The sequence below is a fragment of the Globicephala melas genome, chromosome 6 (genome assembly GCF_963455315.2).
Source record: "Globicephala melas chromosome 6, mGloMel1.2, whole genome shotgun sequence".
NCBI lineage: Eukaryota > Metazoa > Chordata > Mammalia > Artiodactyla > Delphinidae > Globicephala > Globicephala melas.
Window position 1 is genome coordinate 109,369,650 of NC_083319.1, and position 21,731 is coordinate 109,391,380.

A 21,731-nucleotide genomic window follows, 5' to 3' on the forward strand; every position below is an offset into this window, starting at 1 on the left:
CCTGTGGCACCGTGTCCCCCTGCCCTGCCTGATGCCCCACACTAGAAGTATTCTTGAGTAGCTGGCGAATTCTCTTTCATATCATCACATAGGAGAATCTACCCTTGCATTTATCTGGCTACAAGCCTCATAATAGAATAAAACTATGTTATCTGGCTGTTTACCAACACAGAGCTCAAGAAAACCATCATCTCTGATATTCAAACATAATGAAGTTCTTCAGTCTGGCAATCCACCCCAACCATAGAGGCCGAAGAGGTATAGGTGGTACATGATATTGGCATTACTGTCCTGTTTTGTTCATCCACTGATGGAGACAAAGCCAGAGCAACATGTGCTGCAGGACGGAGTTTGTGACTTAGTCCCAGGCCCTCCCCAAGGGCCATCACAAAATACTTTCATTAAACTCCCACTATTGGCTACCTTTCCCATTGATTCACCACAAAACCTTTCAAATAGGGCATCTCACATTTGTCTCGTGACATGTGTCAAGCAGAATCAGTAGAAGTTACGTGATTACAATTTTCATCGCATAGACTCTAAAGAAAAGGTCAGCTTCACAGCAGGACCAAAATTAACGCCCGTTCCCCAAAGCTCACCATCCACGCCTACCTTTCAGTGTCTCGTGACAGGAACCACCTTCTAGGCATCCTTTTTCAGTGCCCAGTAAGTGGACACGTGATATGAATAAACACCAAACACAAATGTACCCACATTCTGCGTTTCAATTGGATTTAGCTCTACAGAGGAAATAAAACAAATCGACCCCCTGGAACAACCCCACAAAACAAAGAAACAGACCCTTTTCCTAATGGTCATCGACTCCCTCACTCATTTATTCAGTAATTTTTGAGCTTTCACTAAGTGCTAGGTGCTATCTTTGACACTGTTCACTTCAGGCACAGTGAATGAGATAACCTGTAAAAGTATTTAGCTCAGTGCCTGGTGTGTGAGAGGCAAGCAACAAAATTAGACCTCCTTCCTTCTTAAATTTTTATCCTTGAACTCATCAATCATATGCAACCTGAAGAAAATGATTTGCTTCCAATCCAGTCTCATCATCCCTTTAAATCTACCCCCCGTGCAGTTACACACTGTGAAGTTTAGCATGAGCTATTGAACCAGGGAGAATAAACCACCTGCAGGCAGAATCACGGCTTGTGATTCCATTTTTTGTTGTAATAGAGGAGAGGAAAAGGTCAGTGAAGTGTTCCAGTATTACTAGGCTGTATCTGTAAACACACATACACAGACACTTTTGGAAGGTTCCATTGTTAATCTAGGCAAATAGCTTTGCAGTTGCCAATAAGCATTTACTATCCTCTCGACTGTTTGAATTTAACTTTTATTTACAAGCAACTTATATAAATAGACACAACCTTAAAGCCGACACTTTCTGCGCCATCTTGCATCCTATTTGCCATTTTTTTTTTTCTTGGCTCCCAAGACTAGGTCATAGATGGAGGAGAAACCAATCTGAGACATCATCAATTTTTCACTTTCAGCAGTTTTTATGCCAAATATATGCCAAATGCCACCATCAGATTGATCATTGCCACATGGCAACCCACACTAATCCCCAAGGCATCCACGGTGGACAGACCCTGACACAAAACACACATAAAAGTAGTTGCAGGTCCGAGATATTTAAAGAACTCATCTATGACCTCTACTGGCCAAGCTAGTAAAACACAACAGCTACCATGATTTTGGAAGTGTCCTCCTATTTTCATTCATTCATTTAACAGATACTTTTTAGCACCTACTACGTGCCAGGCACTGTTTAAGGAAGGACAATGACAATAAACAAAACAGACCAAAAAAACCCCTTCCCTCCTAACATTCAGCTGGGCAGCATTTAAACTGTATGCATTATAAATAAGTTAACTGTATTTTGGAAGGTAATACGGCTTTTAAAAAGAAGAAAAAGTAAATCAAAGTAAAGGGAATCAAAAGCACTGAGGAGGTGGAGCTGGAGAAGCAGGTTTCAGAATTAAATTGGACCCTCAAGAGAAGTGTCAGTGCAAGGGTAAAATTAAGCAAAGACTCCAAGGAGGCGAGAACCTTAGCAACTTAAGACCTAACACATAGGTTCTTAAATTCGTTAAATTAGACATCACCCTGGGAACAGGGTTCTTTTTCACAGTTTCCAGAGAGATTTTGGAGTCAATCAGACTGTGTTCAATCCTGTATGGGTCAGCTTTGCTGCAGCAACAAACAACCCCTAATTCTCATTGGTTTAAAGCAGGGGTCCCCAACCCCGGGACCACCGACAGGTACTGGTCGGCGGCCTGTTAGGAACCGGGCGCACAGGAGGTGAGCGGCAGGAGAGCGAGCGAAGCTCGCATTGCCACCTGAGCTCCGCCTCCTGACAGATCAGCAGCATTAGATTCTCACAGGAGCGCGAACCCTACTGTGAACTGCGCATGCGGAGGATCTAGGTTGCGCCCTCCTTATGAGACTTTAATGCCTGGTGATCTGAGGGGGAGCTGAGACAGTGATGCTAGCGCTGGGGAGCGGCTGCAAATACAGATTATCATTAGTAGAGAGGTTTGACCGCACAGAGACCATAATAAGTCAATTGCTTGCACACTCACATCAAAACCCTATCAGTTAAAAAAAAAAAAAAAACCCTATCAGTGAGTGGCAAGTGAAAACAAGCTCAGGGCTCCCACTGATTCTGCATTATGGTGAGATGTATAATTATTTCACTGTATAGTACAATGTAATAATAATAGAAATAAAGTGCACAATAAATGTAATGGGCTTGAATCATCCTGAAACCAACCCCCGCCCTGGGTCTATGGAAAAATTTTCTTCCACGAAACTGGTCCCTGGTGCCAAAAAAGCTGGGGGACGCTGGCTTAAAGGACAAATATTTATTTTTTGCTCATGTTTCACATGGGCTGCAGGCTAACTGTGGGTCAGTTGTGACTGACAGGCTTGGCCCTCCCTGCTCCACATGTGTCCTATTCCAGGGGCAGGGCTGGAGGGACGGCTACCCTCTCAGTTATGGTGTCCCCACAGAGAAGGTCAGGGCTGAAGTGCATTTAATCGCAGCACGGAACTTAAAACTTTTGCTCTCATGGGGTACCGATCAAGTTCATTCACGTTCCATTGACCAAAGAAAGTCGAAGTGGCCGCGCCCAAAGTCAGTGAGGGCAGGAGAGTGAGTGTATATGTGGCCCAGACACAGAAGTATGGCAAGGGCAAGGAGGGAGTGAATAATTGTGAACAAATAATACAACGTAACTGTAATGAGTCACTCAATCTCTCTGAACCTTACCTTGTCCGTCGGTGAAACAGGAATAAGAACAGGCTACCTGTGAAGAATGAATGAGATATTATAAATGTACTCAGTACAGTAACTGACTTATAATAAGGGATCAATAAAAGTTAATATCCTTTTGTTGCCTTCCTCCAAAGGTGGCATCATCACTCTGGCCCAATTCCTTTCGAGGCTTAAGAAGGTATGGGGGCTGAGGTAGGAGGGTGTCGGGGGGATGTGTTGGAAAATTGAGGAGCCTGGGACTGAAATGCGGATTCAGTTCTTGCTCTAAATCCTGGATAAATTACTGATCTATAAAACAAGGCATCTGTCTAAATGATCTCTAAGGTTCCTTTCTGGTGCTAAAGATCCTCAGTTTGGGATAAAACATTTATAGTGGGTTCTTCCTTTTTCTCTAGAGCCACTGCTGCTTAGTCCTAACACCAGGTGGCGCCAGAAAACAACTTAATGGAAAAGGACAAAGGCTTTTCTGGGGTGAAGGTTGGAGAGTCTAGAACGTTACTATTTTCTTCTTATAGACTGTTATAAAGCAGAACTCCTGCATCTGGTAGTTGCTCAGAAAGCACCACTTTGAGGAAACAGCACCCAGAAACAAAATGCTCACTCTAGTCCTAGGACCTCAGGCTTTGGGAAAGGACCCCAGGAAATTGGGAACTGCCCCAGACAGTTTCTAGGCTTTGATTTTGGAATAGGGGAGCTTCTCTGTTTTTGAGCAGAAGCATGAGGTAATTGGAGCTGTGCTCTAGGATGATACATCTAGTTGCCATGTGATGGGAGTGTCTGGCACAGGGGAGAATTGTTTGGGAGACTCTTATGACAGGAAAGAATCCACATACACGGGTCTGAAATAGAAGAGTGGGGACTTCCCTGGTGGTCCAGTGGTTAGGACTCTGCACTCCCAATGCAGGGGGCACGGGTTCAATCCCTGGTCAGGGAACTAAGATCCCACATGCCGCATGGTGTGGCCAAAGGAAAGAAAAATAAATAGAAGAGTGGGAGTGAGCATAGCAATGGGTGAGATGTTACAGCAACAGAATCTGTAGAACTTGGCAACTATTTAAATAAAGAGGCTTCAAGTAGGATAAGTCATTATGAAAGACGACTCCTGGATAAGTAGGAAAATGTTGGGGCCACTGACAGAAAACACATGACTTTGGGTGGCAGCATTACTGTTACTCCTGCACTTCACGTGTACACCCAGAAGGAACCATGAAGGCTTCTCCCTCATAGGTACTGAGGAATCCCTGGTGCACGAGCTTTGGTCCTAAAAGGGCCAGACTTGGCCTTTTCTCAAGAAATGTTTTCTTGGGCTTCCCTGGTGGTGCAGGGGTTGAGAGTCCGTCTGCCGATGCAGGGGACACGGGTTCGTGCCCCGGTCTGGGAATATCCCACATGCCGCGGAGCAGCTAGGCCCGTGAGCCATGGCCGCTGAGCCTGCGTGTCTGTAGCCTGTGCTCCGCAACGGGAAAGGCCACAACAGTGAGAGGCCCGCGTACCGCAAAAAAAAAAAAAAAAAAAAAGAAATGTTTTCTTACACATGATTTTATTTTACTTACAAAATCCAGAGGCATTTCTCTGTTGACAATGGGGACAGGGGATGTATAGGAAATCTCTGTACCTTTCACTCAGTTTTGCTGTGAGCCTAAAACTGCTCTTAAAAAAAAAAAAAGGAAATCTGTTTTTTAAACTCTTGGCAGATTCTGGGAAGATGGTGCAGTAGGAAGCACTAAGAGTCTGTCTCCCCCACTCCCAGACAAAAATTGCACTGGCAGAAATCTGTCTGATGTAACTATTATGGAACTCTGGACAGCTTACTGAAGGCTTGCAATGTCCAGGGGAAGACTTGGACTGTTCATTTTGGCCAGTTTCAGCTCTCAGCACAACAGCAGCTACCCATCCCCAACCCCATGGCAGGCAGCTGTGCATGGTTCCTGGAGCAGCTTTGCACAGCATGCAGGAGCCTGGATGGGCAAAAAGGACATCAGTGATCTGTGCTCTGGTCACTGGTGACTGCTTCTGATCACAGAGGGGTAGACAAAGAGGCAGTGCCCATTGTTGTAGCCCCTCCCCCACCAATAGAAGTCCCTCCTCATCTGGCTGAAGTGACAGCCAGGAGATTTAAGGGACAGTGCCCTTTTTTAACCCCCTTTATTTTTCTTTTTCCCCTTTTGGTAGTCAGATATTAAAGACTAGACTATTAAAAAATGACTACATATATGGGGAAAATTAGAAAGTGATTGGGCATGCCCAAGGAAAGTCTCAGAAGAGACCTAAGAATACCTTAAGTTTACACCTGAGACACGCTCAGCTGAGATACAGTCTATAGAATCAAAAAAAAAAAAAAAACAATAAACAAACAGTGACAAAAAACAGCAAACCCTGGGAGAAGGCAGAGAATATAATTTCCAGAGTTACCACATTATTAGATTCAAATGTCCAGTTTTCAACCCAGAAATATCACAAGGCATACAAAGAAACAGGGAAGTATGGCCCATTCAAAGAAATAAAATAGGTCGATAGACTCTGTCCCTGAAAAAGATCCAATAGAAGAAATATTAGACAAAGACTTTAAAACAGCTGCATAAAAATGTTCAAAGAACTAAAGGAACATGTGGAGAAAGTCAAGAAAACAATGTATGATCAAAATGAAAATATCAGTAAAGAGACAGAAAATCTGGAAAGAGGTCAGAAGGAAATTCTGGAGCTGAAAAGTAAAATAACTGAAATTAAAAATTCACTAGAGAAATTCAAATGCAGATTTGAGCAGGCAGAAGAAAGAATCAGCAAACTTAAAGAAAGGACAAAGGGAATGATCAAGTATGAGGAACAGAAAGTAAAGAGACTGGGCTTCCCTGGTGGCGCAGTGGTTGAGAGTCCGCCTGCCGATGCAGGGGACACGGGTTCATGCCCCGGTCCGGGAGGATCCCACATGCCGCGGAGTGGCTGGGCCTGTCAGCCATGGCCGCTGAGCCTGCGCGTCCGGAGCCTGTGCTCCGCAACAGAAGAGGCCACAGCAGTGAGAGGCCCGCGTACCGCAAAAAAAAAAAAAAGTAAAGAGACTGAAGAAAAGTGAACAGAACCTAAGGGACCTGAGGCACCAAAAAGCAGACCAACACCACACAGTGGGAGTCCCAGAAAGAGAAGAGAGAGAGAAAACGGCAGAGAGGGTATCTGAAGAAATAATGGCTGAAAACTTCCCAAACTTGGTGAAAAACATGAATATAAATATCCAACAGGGGACTTCCCTGGCAGTCCAGTGGTTAAGACTCCACGCTTCCACTGCAGGGGGCATGGGTTCAATCCCTGGTCAGGGAACTAAGATCCCACATGATGTGTGGTGTGGCCAAAAAAAAAAATCAAGAAAAAACTATCCAACAGGCTCAATAAGCTCCAAGTAAGATGAACTGAAAGCCAAAGAAAAAGAGAAAATCTGGAAACCAGCAAGAGAGAAGCAAATAATCACATACAAGGGATCCTCAATAGGATTATCAGCAGATTTCTCATCAGAATCATTGGAGACCATAAGGCAGTGGGCTGATATAGTCAAAATGCTAAAAGAAAAGAAACCGTCAACCAAGAATTCTATGTCTAGCAAAACTGCCCTTCGAAAGTAAGGGAGAAATTAAGACATCAAGGTAAAAGCGAGAGAGTTTGTTACCAGTGGCCCTGTCCTGCAAGAAATGCTCAAGAGTCCTGCAAGAAATAAAAAGACACTAGAAGCCATAACAGTAACTCAAATCTATATGGAGAAATCAAGATCTCAATAAAGGTAAATACATGGATAATTATCAAAGCTAGTATTATTGTAACAATGGTTTGTAACTCCACTTTTTGTTTTCTACATGATTTAGGAGACTACTGAATTTTAAAAATATATTAGTTTATGTTTTGGGGCACACAATGTAGAAAGATGTAATTTTATGACATCAGCACCTGAAAGGGATGGGGATGAAGCTGTAAAGGAGCAGAGTTTGGGTACGTTATTGAAGTTAGGCTGGTATAAATTCAAACTATACTGTTATAACTTTAGGATGTTAAACGTAATCCTTGTGGTAACCACAAAGAAAACAGCTATAGAATATACACAAAAGGAGATGAGAAAGGAATTTAAACATCTCACTATAAAAAATCAACTGAACACAAAAGACTAACACAGGAAATGAGCAATAAAAAAGCTACAAGGCATTTAGGAAACAAATAGCAAAATCACAGAAGTAAATCTCTCCTTATCAGTAATTACTTTAAGTGTAAATAGTTTAAACTCTTCAATCAAAAGACAGAGATTGGCAAAATTGATAAAAACACATGATACAACTATATCTACGAGACCCACTTTCGATCCAAAGACACAAATAGAGGGAAAACAAAGGATGGAAAAAGTTACTCCACGTAAATAGCAACCAAAAGAGAGCATGGGTGGATATAAAAATATCTGACAAAATACGTAAAATTGAAAAAGTTTACAACAAAGAAATACACTGTATATTAATAAAAGTTTCAATAAAGCAAGAAGATAAAACAATTATAAACATTTGTGCATCAAAATATATGAAATTAAAACTGACAGAATTGAAGGGAGAAATAAAACAATTTTACAATAATAGCTGGATGCTTTGTGATCCATTATCACAATAATGGATAAAACAACCAGACAGCACCTTACTGTACAGCAGAAACTAACACAACATTTTAAGTCAACTATACTCCAATAAAAATAAAATTTAAAAAACCCCAAAAAACAGACAGAAGATAAGAAAGGAAATAGACACTTAACAATACAATAGATCAACTAGATCTAACAAACACAACAATAGCATGCATATTCTTCTCAGGTGCGCATACGCTATCCCCCAGGATATAGGTTAGGCCACAAATGAAGTCTCAGATTTTGAAAGATGGATATCATACAAAATATCTTCTCCAACCCCAATGCATAGAAGTTAGAAATCAACAACAGAAGGAAAACTAAAAAATTCACAAAATTGTGGAAATTAAACAATACACTCCAACAACCAAATGGATCAAAGAAGAAAATACCAAAAAAATTAGAAAATACTTACAGACTAATGAAAACAAAAACACAACATGCCAAAACTTATGGGATGAAATGTAAGTGTTGCTAATTGGGAAAGTTATAGCCATAAACACTTACTTTAAAAATAAGAAAGAACAACTCAACAAATTAAAAAACCCCAACCAAATAGAAAAATGGGCAGGAGACTTAAATAGACATTTCTCCAAAGAAGCTCAACATCACCAATAATTAGAGAAATGCAAATCAAAACTACAATGAGCTACCACCTCACACCAGTCGGAATGGCCATCATTAAAAGTCTACAAATAACAAATGCTGGAGAGGGTATGGAGAAAAGGGAACCCCCCTACACTGTCGGTGGGAATGTAAATTGGTGCAGCCACTACGGAGAACAGTATGCAGGTTCCTTAAAAAACCAGAAGTAGAAGATGGCGGAAGAGTAAGACATGGAGATCACCTTCCTCCCCACAGATACACCAGAAATACATCTATACGTGGAACAACTCCTACAGAACACCTACTGAACGCTGGCAGAAGACCTCAGACCTCCCAAAAGGCAAGAAACCCCCCACGTACCTGGGTAGGGCAAAAGAAAAAAGAATATATAGAGACAAAAGGATAGGGACGGGACCTGCACCAGTGGGAGGGAGCCATGAAGGAGGAAAGGTTTCCACACACTAGAAGCCCCTTCGCGGGTGGAGACTGTGGGTGGCGGAGGGGGAAAGCTTTGGAGCCGCGGAGGACAGCGCAGCAACAGGGGTGTGGTAGGCAAAGCGGAGAGATTCCCGCACAGATGATCAGGGCCGACCAGCACTCACCAGTCCAAGAGGCTTGTCTGCTCACCCGCCGAGCCGGGCGGGGCTGGGAGCTGAGGCTCCGGCTTCGGTCGGATCCCAGGGAGAGGACTGGGGTTGGCGGCGTGAACACAGCCTGCAGGGGGTTAGTGCGCCACAGCTAGCTGGGAGGGTGTCCAGGGAAAAGTCTGGACCTGCCAAAGAGGTAAGAGACATTTTCTTCCCTCTTTGTTTCCTGGTGCGCAAGGAGAGGGGATTAACAGCGCCGCTTCAAGGAGCTCCAGAGACGGGCGCGAGCCACGGCTGAAAGCGCGGACCCCAGAGACGGGCATGAGACGCTAAGGCTGCTGCTGCCACCACCAAGAAGCCTGTGTGCGAGCACAGGTTACTATCCACACCCCACTTCCGGGGAGCCTGTCCAGCCCGCCACTGCCAGGGTTCCAGGAGGCAGGGACAACTTCCCCAGGAGAACGCACGGTGCGCCTCAGACTGGCGCAACGTCATGCCAGCCTCTGCTGCCGCAGGCTCGCCCCACACTCCGTGCCCCTTGCTCCCCCCGGCCTGGGTGAGCCAGAGCCCCCGAATCAGCGGCTCCTTTAACCCCGTCCTGTCTGAGCAAAGAACAGACACCCTCCAGCTACCTACACGCAGAGGCAGGGCCCAATCCAAAGCTGAGCCCCTAGGAGCTGTGAGAACAAAGAAGAGAAAGGGAAATCTCTCCCAGCAGACTCAGAAGCAGCGGATTAAAGCTCCACAATCAACTTTATGTCTGTGGAATACATGAATGTACAACGAATCATCCTAAATTGAGGAGGTGGACTTTAAGAGCAATATTTATACTGTATAGCTTTGCTTCCACTATTTGTCCTAGGGTTCTATCCATCCATTTTTTTGTTTTGTTTTTTTAATTTTTTTCTTTATAATTATTTTTTTATTTTAATAACTTTATTATATTTTCTGACTTTATTTTACTTTATCTTCTTTTTCTTTTTTTCCTTCCTTCCCTCCTTCCTTCCTTCCTCCCTCCCTCCCTCCTTCCTTCCTTCCTTCCCCTTTCTTTCTTGCTTGCTTGCTTGCTTCTTCTAATTGTTTCTTTCTACTTTTTCTCCCTTTTATTCTGAGCCATGTGGATGAAAGGCTCTTGGTGCTGCGGCCAGGAGTCAGTGCTGTGCCTCTAAGGTGGGAGAGCCAACTTCAGGACACTGGTCCACAAAGGACCTCCCAGCTCCACATGATATCAAATGGCGAAAATCTTCCAGAGATCTCCATCTCAACACCAGCACCCAGCTTCACTCAACGACCAGCAAACTACAGTGCTGGACATCCTATGCCAAACAACTAGCAAGACAGGAACACAACCCCACCCATTAGCAGAGAGGCTGCCTAAAATCATAATAAGTCCAAGGACACCCCAAAACACACCACCAGACGTGGACCTGCCCACCAGAAAGACAAGATCCAGCCTCATCCACCAGAACACAGGCACTAGTCCCCTCCAATAGGAAGCTTACACAACCCTCTGAAGCAACCTTAGCCACCGGGGACAGACACCAAAAACAACGGGAACTACGAGCCTGCAGCCTGCAAAAAGGAGACCCCAAACACAGTAAGATAAGCAAAATGAGAAGACAGAAAAACACACAGCAGATGAAGGAGCAAGATAAAAACCCACCAGACCTAAGAAATGAAGAGGAAATAGGCAGTCTACCTGAAAAAGAATTCAGAATAATGATAGTAAAGATGATCCAAAATCTTGGAAACAGAATGGACAAAATGCAAGAAACATTTAACAAGGACCTAGAAGAACTGAAGATGAAACAAACAACGATGAACAACACAATAAATGAAATGAAAAATACTCTAGATGGGATCAATAGCAGAATAACTGAGGCAGAAGAACGGATAAGTGACCTGGAAGATAAAATAGTGGAAATAACTACTGCAGAGCAGAATAAAGAAAAAAGAATGAAAAGAACTGAGGACAGTCTCAGAGACCTCTGGGACAACATCGAACGCACCAACATTCGAATTATAGGGGTTCCAGAAGAAGAAGAGAAAAAGAAAGGGACTGAGAAAATATTTGAAGAGATTATAGTTGAAAACTTCCCTAATATGGGAAAGGAAATAGTTAATCAAGTCCAGGAAGCACAGAGAGTCCCATACAGGGTAAATCCAAGGAGAAATACGCCAAGACACATATTAATCAAACTGTCAAAAATTAAATACAAAGAAAACATATTAAAAGCAGCAAGGGAAAAACAACAAATAACACACAAGGGAATCCCCATAAGGTTAACAGCTGATCTTTCAGCAGAAACTCTGCAAGCCAAAAGGGACTGGCAGGACATATTTAAAGTGATGAAGGAGAAAAACCTGCAACCAAGATTACTCTACCCAGCAAGGATCTCATTCAGATTTGATGGAGAAATTAAAACCTTTACAGACAAGCAAAACCTGAGAGAGTTCAGCACCACCAAACCAGTTTTAAAACAAATGCTAAAGGAACTTCTCCAGCTTTACAACAAATGCTAAAGGAACTTCTCTAGGCAAGAAGCACAAGAGAAGGAAAAGACCTACAACAACGAACCCAAAACAATTAAGAAAATGGGAATAGGAACATACATAACGATAATTACCTTAAATGTAAATGGATTAAACGCTCCCACCAAAAGACACAGATTGGCTGAATGGATACAAAAACATGACCCATATATTTGCTATCTACAAGAGACCCACTTCAGACCTAGAGACACATAGAGACTGAAAGTAAGGGGATGGAAAAAGACATTTCATGCAAATGGAAACCAAAAGAAAGCTGCAGTAGCAATTCTCATATCAGACAAAATAGACTTTAAAATAAAGACTATTAGAATAGACAAAGAAGACACTACATAATGATCAAGGGATCGATCCAAGAAGAAGATATAACAATTGTAAATATTTATGCACCCAACATAGGAGCACCTCAATACATAAGGCAAATACTAACAGCCATAAAAGGGGAAATCGACAGTAACACATTCATAGTAGGGGACTTTAACACCCCACTTTCACCAATGGACAGATCAGCCAAAATGAAAATAAATAAGGAAACACAAGTTTTAAATGATACATTAAACAAGATGGACTTAATTGATATTTAAGGGACATTCCATCCAAAAACAACAGAATACAAATTTTTCTCTGGTGCTCATGGAACATTCTCCAGGATAGATCATATCTTGGGTCACAAATCAAGCCTTGGTAAATTTAAGAAAACTGAAATTGTTTCAAGTATGTTTTCCGACCACAACACTATGAGATTAGATATCAATTACAGGAAAAGATCTGTAAAAAATACAAACACATGGAGGCTAAACAATATACTACTTAATAACAAAGTGATCACTGAAGAAAACAAAGAGGAAATTAAAAAATACCTAGAAACAAATGACAATGGAGACACGACGACCCAAAATCTATGGGATGCAGCAAAAGCAGTTCTAAGAGGAAAGTTTATAGCAATACAATCCTACCTTAAGAAACAGTAAACAGCTCGAATAAACAACCTAACTTTGCACCTAAAGCAATTAGAGAAAGAAGAACAAAAAACCCCCAAAGTTAGCAGAAGAAAAGAAATCAGATCAGAAATAAATGAAAAAGAAATGAAGGAAACGATAGCAAAGATCAATAAAACTAAAAGCTGGTTCTTTGAGAAGGTAAACAAAATTGATAAACCATTAGCCAGACTCATCAAGAAAAAAAGGGAGAAGACTCAAATCAATAGAATTAGAAATGAAAAAGGAGAAGTAACTACTGACACTGCAGAAATACAAAAAAATTAGGAGAGATTACCACAAGCAACTATATGCAAATAAAATGGACAACCTGGAAGAAATGGACAAATTCTTAGAAACGCACAACCTGCCAAGACTGAATCAGAAAGAAAAAGAAAATACGAACAGACCAATCACAAGCACTGAAATTGAAACTGTGATTAAAAATCTTCCAACAAACAAAAGCCCAGGACCAGATGGCTTCACAGGAGAATTCTATCAAACATTTAGAGAAGAGCTAACACCTATCCTTCTCAAACTCTTCCAAAATACAGCAGAGGGAGGAACACTCCCAAACTCATTCTACGAGGCCACCATCACCTTGATACCAAAACCAGACAAGGATGTCACAAAGAAAGAAAACTACAGGCCAATATCACTGATGAACGTAGATGCAAAAATCCTCAATAAAACACTAGCAAACAGAATCCAACAGCACATTAAACAGATCATACACCATGATCAAGTGGGGTTTATTCCAGGAATGCAAGGATTCTTAAAAATACGCAAATCAATCAATGTGATACACCATATTAACAAATTGAAGGAGAAAAACCATATGATCAACTCAATAGATGTAGAGAAAGCTTTCGACAAAATTCAACACCGATTTATGATAAAAATCCTGCAGAAAGTAGGCATAGAGGGAACTTTCCTCAATATAATAAAGGCCATATATGACAAACCCACAGCCAACATCGTCCTCAACGGTGAAAACCTGAAAGCATTTCCACTAAGATCAGGAACAAGACAAGGTTGCCCACTCTCACCACTCTTATTCAACATAGTTTTGGAAGTTTTAGCCACAGCAATCAGAGAAGAAAAGGAAATAAAAGGAATCCAAATCGGAAAAGAGGAAGTAAAGCTGTCACTCTTTGCAGATGAGATGACAGTATACATAAAGAATCCTAAAGATGCTATCAGAAAACTATTAGAGCTAATCAATGAATTTGGTAAAGTAGCAGGATACAAAATTAATGCACAGAAATCTCTGGCATTCCTATACACTAATGATGAAAAATCTTAAAGTGAAATCAAGAAAACACTCCCATTTACCAGTGCAACAGAGAGAATAAAATATCTAGGAATAAACCTATCTAAGGAGACAAGAGGCCTGTATGCAGAAAATTATAAGACACTGATGAAAGGAATTAAAGATGATACAAATAGATGGAGAGATATAGCATGTTCTTGGATTGGAAGAATCAACATTGTGAAAATGACTCTACTACCCAAAGCAATCTACAGATTCAATGAAATCCCTATCAAACTACCACTGGCATTTTTCACAGAACTAGAACAAAAAATTTCACAATTTGTATGGAAACACAAAAGACTCCGAATAGCCAAAGCAATCCTGAGAACAAAAACGGAGCTGGAGTAATCAGGCTCCCTGGCTTCAGACTATACTACAAAGCTACCGTAATCAAGACAGTATGGTACTGGCACAAAAACAGAAAGATAGATCAATGGAACAGGATAGAAAGCCCAGAGATAAACCCACGCACATATGGTCACCTTATCTTTGATAAAGGAGGCAGGAATGTACAGTGGAGAAAGGACAGCCTCTTCAATAAGTGGTGCTGGGAAAACTGGACAGGTATATGTAAAAGTATGAGATTAGATCACTCCCTAACACCATACACAAAAATAAGCTCAAAATGGATTAAAGACCTAAATGTAAGGCCAGAAACTATCAAACTCTTAGAGGAAAACATAGACAGGACACTCTATGACATAAATCACAGCAAGATCCTTTTTGACCCACCTCCTAGAGAAATGGAAATAAAAACCAAAATAAACAAATGGGACCTAATGAAACTTCAAAGCTTTTGCACAGCTAATGAAACCATAAACAAGACCAAAAGACAACCCTCAGAATGGGAGAAAATATTTGCAAATGAAGCAACTTACAAAGGATTAATCTCCAAAATTTATAAGCAGCTTATGCAGCTCAATAAGAAAAAAACAAACAACCCAATCCAAAAATGGGCAGAAGACCTAAATAGACATTTCTCCAAAGAAGATATACAGACTGCCAACAAACACATGAAAGAATGCTCAACTTCATTAATCATTAGAGAAATGCAAATCAAAATTACAATGAGATATCATCTCACACCAGTCAGAATGGCCATCATCAAAAAATCTAGAAACAGGGCTTCCCTGGTGGTGCAGTGGTTGAGAGTCCACCTGCCGATGCAGTGGACACGGATTCGTGCCCTGGTCTGGGAAGATCCCACGTGCCGCGGAGCGGCTAGGCCCGTGAGCCATGGCCACTGAGCCTGCGCGTCCGGAGCCTGTGCTCCACAACAGGAGAGGCCACAACAATGAGAGGCCCACGTACCTCAAAAAAAAAAAAAAAAAAGAAAAAAATCTAGAAACAATAAATGCTGGAGAGGATGTGGAGAAAAGGGAACCCTCTTGCACTGTTGGTGGGAATGCAAACTGATACAGCCACTGTGGAGAACAGTATGGGGTTCCTTAAACTACAAACAGAACTACCATATGACCCAGCAATCCCAATACTGGGCATATATCCTGAGAAAACCATAATTCAAAAAGAGTCATGTACCAAAATGTTCACTGCAGCTCTATTTACAATAGCCCAGAGATGGAAACAACCTAAGTGTCCATCATCGGATGAGTGGATAAAGAAGATGTGGCACATATATACAATGGAATATTACTCAGCCATTAAAAGAAACGAAATTGAGCTATTTGTAATTAGGTGGATAGAGCTAGAGTACGTCATACAGAGTGAAGTAAGTCAGAAAGAGAAAGACAAATACCATATGCTAACACATATATATGGAATTTAAGAAAAAAAATGTCATGAAGAACCTAGCGGTAAGACAGGAATAAAGACACAGACCTACTAGAGAATGGACTTGAGAATATGCGGAGGGGGAAGGGTAAGCTGTGACAAAGCGAGAGAGAGGCACGGACATATATACACTACCAAACGTAAGGTAGATAGCTAGTGGGAAGCAGCCGCATAGCACAGGGAGATCCGCTCAGTGCCTTGTGACCGCCTGGAGGGGTGGGATAGGGAGGGTGTGAGGGAGGGAGACGCAAGAGGGAAGAGATATGGGAACATATTTATATGTATAACTGATTCACTTTGTTATAAAGCAAAAACTAACACACCATTGTTAAGCAATTATACTGTAATAAAGATGTTAAAAAAAAAAAAACTAAAAGTAGAGCTACCATATGATCCCGCAATCCCACTACTGGGCATATACCCAGACAAAACTCTCATTTGAATAGATACATGCACCCCTATGTTCACAGTAGCACTATTTATGATAGCCAACACATGGAAACAACGTAAATGTCCACTGACAGCTGAATGGATAAAATAGAAGTGGTATATATATACAATGGAATACTACTCAGCCTTAAAAAAGAAAGGAATAATGCCATTTTCAGCAACATGGATGAACCTAGAGATTATCATACTAAGAGAAGTAACTCAGAAGGAGAAAGACAAATACCATGTGATATCACTTATATGTGGAATCTAAAATATGACACAAATTAACTTATCTACAAAACAGAAACAGACTAACAGACATAGATAACAGAATTGTAGCTGCCAAGCGGGAGGGGTTGGGGGAGGGATGGACTGGGAGTTTGGGGTTAGCAGATGCAAACTATTACATATAGAATGGATAAATGACAAGGTCCTCCTGTATAGCACAGGGAACCATATTCAATATCCTGAGATAAACCATAGTGGAGAAGAAAAGAAAAAAGAATGTATATATATGTATAACTGAATCACTTTACTGTACAGCAGAAATTAACACAACATTGTAAATCAACTATGTTCAATAAAAAAACAAGAAAGATGGGACTTCCCTGGCGGTCCACTGGTTAAGACTCCATGCTTGCAATGCAGGGGGCATGGGTTCAATCTGTGGTCAGGGGAAATAAGATCCCACATGCCACACAGTACGGCAAAAAAAAAAAAAAAAAAAAAAAAAAAAAAAATCAAATCGACAACCTAACTTTATAACTTAAGAAACTAGAAAAAGAACAAACTAAACCCAAAGCTAGCAGGAGGAAGGAAATAATAAAGATTAGAATAGAGAGAAACAAAACAGAGAAGAGAAAAACAATAAAGAAAATCAATGAAACCAAAAGTTGGCTCTTCAAAAGGATCAACAAAATTGACAAACCTTTAGCTACTGGACTAAGAATAAAGGACAAAATAATCAAATTACAAAAATCAGAAATAAAAGGGAGGACATTACTATTGATTCTAAAGAAAGAAAAAGGATGTAAGAGAGTACTATGAACAATTATATACCAACATGTTGCACAACATAGATAAAATGGACAAATTCCTAGAAACATGAAACCAACCAAGACTAAATCATGAAGAAATAGAAAATGTGTATAGACGTACAATTAGTAAGGAGATTGAATTTTAAAAATCTCCAGACAGAGAAAAGCCCTGGACCCAGTTGCTTCACTACCAAATACTACCAAACATTTGAAGAACTAATATCAATCCTTCTTTTAAACTTTTCCAAAAAATCAAAGAGGATGGAACACCTCTTAACTCATTCAATGAGGCCAGAATTACCCTTCCACCAAAGGCCAAATAAAGACACAACAATAAAACTACAAACAAATATCCCTCATGAACATCAATGCAAAAATCCTCAACAAAAGCTAGCAAATCAAATTCAACAACATATTAAAAGGATTATGCCCCATGCCCAAGTGGGATTAATTCCCAGAATGCAAGGATGGTTCAACATACAAAAATCAATGTAATACACTATATTAACAGAGAGAAAGAAAAAACATCACACACGATCACCTCAATTGATGTAGAAAATGATTCTGACGAACTTCAACGCCCTTTCATGGTAAAAACATTGAAAATACTAGGAATAGAAGAAGAAAACTACCTCAACACAGTAAAAGCAATATACAAAAAACCCAGAGCAAACATCATACTCAATGGTGACAGATTGAAAACTTTTCCTCTAATATCAGGAACAAGACAAGGATGCCTGCTTTCACCACTTCCACTGTACATAGTACTGGAGTTCTACCCAGAGCAATTAGGTAAGAAAAAGAAATAAGAGGCATCCAAACTGAAAAAGAAGAAGTAAAATTATCTCTGTAGATGGACATTATCTCACATATAGAAAACCCTAAAAGATTCCACACAAAGAAAACTATTAGAACTAATAAATGAATTCAGCAAAGTGGCAGGATACAAAGTCAATACATAAAAATTAGTTGTATTTGTATATACTAATAATGAGCAATCTAAAAAGGAAATTACAAAAACAATTCCATTTATAATATTGGAAAAGAATAAAATACTTAGGAATTAACTTTACCAAGGAAGTGAAACACTTGTTCAATGAAAAATATAAAACATTGCTGAAAGAAATTAAAGAGATAAATAAATGAAAATAGATCCCACATTCACTGATTGTGAGACCTGATATTGTTAAAATGTCAATATTACCCAAAACAATCTACAAATTAAATGGAATCCCTGTCAAAATCCCAATGACATTTTTTTTTTGCAGAAATAGAAAAATCCCATCCTAAAATTCATAGAGAGTCTCATGGGACCTTGAATAATTAAAACAATCTTGAAAAAGAAGAGCAAAACTGGAGTACTCACACTTCCTGATTTCAAAACTTACCACAAAGCTATAGAAATCAAAACAGTGTTGTATTGGCATAAGGACAGACATAACAATAATAGAATAGAAAACCCAGAAATAGACCCTTGCATCTATTGTCAGCTGATTTTTGACAAGGATGCCAAGACGATTCAATGGGGAAAGAAGTCTTTTCAACAAATGGTGCTGGAAAAAACTGGATATCCACATGCAAAAGAATGAAGTTGGGTCCTTAACTAACACCATATATAAAAATTAACTCTACATAGATAAAAAACCTAAATGTAAGGCCTAAGGGGGGAAAAAACAACTCTTTGAAGAAAACCTGAGTCAAAGCTTCACAGCATTGGATCTGGCAATGATTTCTTGGATGTGACACCATATGGGACTTCATGAAAATTTTAAAATTCTGTGCATCAAAGACACTATCAACAGAGTAAAAAGGCAACCCCTAGAATGGGAGAAAATATTTGTAAATCATATATCTGATTAATATCAGAATTAATATCCAGAACATATAGAACATATAGGGAACTCTTAAAACTCAACAACACAAAAAACAAACAACTCAATCAAAAATGGGCAAAGGACTTGATATACAAGTTTCAAAGATATCCAAATGGCCAATAAGCACATGAAAAGTTGCTCAATATCACTAATTATTAGAGAAATTCAAATCAAAACTACAATGAGATACTACCTCACACCCATTAAGATGGCTACTCTCAAAAAAACAAAACAATATGTGTTGGCGAGGATGCAGAGAAATTGGAACCCTTGTGCACTGTTAGTGTGAATACGAAATGGTACACCTGCTGTGGAAAATAGTATGGAGGTACCTCAAAAAATTAAGAATAGAATTACCATATGATCCAGCGATTCTACTTCTGAGGTATATATCCCAAAGGAAGCAGGGTCTCAAAGAGATATTTGTACACCTATGTGCACAGCAGCATTATTGACAATAAATAAAATGTGAAAACAAGGGTCCATTGACAGATGAATGGAGAAGCAAAATGCAATACATACATACATGAAATATTACTCAGCCTTAAAAGCGAAGGAAATTCTACAATATACTACAGTGTGCATGAAACTTGAGGACAATATGCTAAAATAAGGCAATCACAAAAAAGACAAATACTGTGATTCCACTTATATGAGGTACTAAAAATAGTCAAATTCGTAGAGACAAAAAGTACAATGGTGGTTCCCAGGGGCTAGGGGAAGAGGGATGAGGGAGTTATTGTTCAGTAGGAATAGAGTTTCAGGTTTTTTTTTTTTAAGATTCTTTTTTTTTTTTAATTTTATTTATTTTTGGCTGCATTTTGGGTCTTTGTTGCTGCGCGTGGGCTTTCTCTAGTTGTGGCAAGCGGGGGCTACTCTTCCTTTTGGTGCACAGGCTTCTCATTGAGTACAGGCTTTTCTTGGTACAGAGTAGGGCTCTAGGCATGCATGCTTCAGTAGTTGTAGCTCACGGGCTCTAGAGTGCAGGCTCAGTAGTTGTGGCGCACGGGCTTAGTTGCTCCATGGCATGTGGGATCTTCCTGAACCAGGGATTGAACCCATGCCCCCTGCACTGGCAGGTGGATTCTTAACTACTGCACCACAAGGAAAGTCCCAGAGCTTCAGTTTTATGAAAAAAGTTATGGAGATGTGATGGTTGCACGATATTATGAATGTATTTATACCACTGAACTGTGCTCATAAAAATGGGTAAGGTGGTAAATTATATATTATGTGCACTTTGCCAGATACACACACAATTGAAAAAAAACAATTCAGAGTAGCAAAACTAAAAAAAAAAAGAAAAAAACCCTTAGGCATTTATCGAGCCTCTTGTATGTCAATATGGCAACACAGCACAGCAGAAGGAGCAGTGGCTTTGGGGTCAGATAGGCCTGGTTTTAAATCCAGAAATCCAGCTCTACTGTGTTATCACCTCACTTCTCCTGTATAAAACTGAGCAGAAGAGAGCACGTTTGTCTTCAGCTTTGAAGGTTTTCTATTACCTGGAGCAAGTTACTTAATCTCTCTGGTGTCAATCCCACCTATAACATAGGGAAAATAATACCAATCTCATAGATCAGCCATGAGAAATAAAGATAGTATGCCTACAAAGTAGGTAATCAGTAAATGTCAGTTCTCTTTCCCTTTAAAGAAAAGGGTATTAGGATGCCCTTAGGTGTATCTGTCAGACCAGTTCAACATCAGCACAGAGACAGATACAAGGCCTTGGTTATCTGTGGGCACTTCTTGCAAGAACTGCTGAGCTCTCATGATGCGAGACACTCAAAAATCAAATCTATTAAGCTGGCCTGCAGCTTGAGAGTGAGGGTATTCACTGGTTCACAATAAATAAAGAGGAAGAAGGAGTTACACAATGCATCTCTGTTCTAATTACTCAATCTCTACCCAACTGAAAACTTGCTTCATGAGAGATTAGCCACAGCCCCTGGAAGCAATAAACATCCTGCGTTGCAAACCCCATTTTGCCATCTCACAGAACCTTCATAAATCTCGGTTGCAGTAAATGCATCTCTTATCTATGAAGCGACTATTTTAAGAACATTTTTACAACAGTCATCATTATTAGTCCTTCGGCCAACCCTCCCAATTAGGGGAAGAAGAAATTAATATGCAATACTGATATTTCTATTTTGCATTTAAAGGGAAGATAGCTTGCTGTTTTCAAGGGATACAGGGCAATTTCTCGGATGTAAGGCTCATAGGTAATTCCCAGAGTTGGGTCATTCCTGCTTCCATCTCATTCTGGAAATGAGCAAAAACTATTGGTCACCAAAGTGGACAAATGCCCTCCAGCAAACAACCAGTGTGGAGTGTCCACCAAGGAGTGCACGGTGCCACCAACTTAACTCCGTAGGAAAGTGAAGACTAAGCAAAAGTCCTTGAAGCGATGGTGCCTTTGTGAGAGTCAGGGATGAGGATGCCAGGGCAGGTCACAGAAGGACCGTCTCTCTGATGGGGGAAGGGCCAAGCTCACAGCTATTGAGGGCACAGCTGACAGACAGAAGTGCCATTCTAGTTCTGCTCCTGTGGATGAGAACATGCACTCCTTTCAAGTTACTTGATCAAGAGGTGCAGGGGGACCCTCAGTACATCCTCATGTGGCCT

At 40.5% G+C, this 21,731-nt stretch overlaps 1 protein-coding gene across 12 annotated transcripts in view; it reads right to left on the reverse strand.

Moving 5' to 3' along the window:
* SAP30 (Sin3A associated protein 30) overlaps positions 1-21,731 on the reverse strand; it is a 115,647-nt gene that overhangs the window by 40,127 nt on the left and 53,789 nt on the right. For all 12 annotated transcript variants that reach the window (XM_070045827.1, XM_070045828.1, XM_070045829.1 and 9 more), the window contains one exon: positions 3,287-3,323. The gene's annotated coding sequence lies outside the window, so the exon portion shown is untranslated. The remainder of the gene's footprint in view (positions 1-3,286; positions 3,324-21,731) is intronic.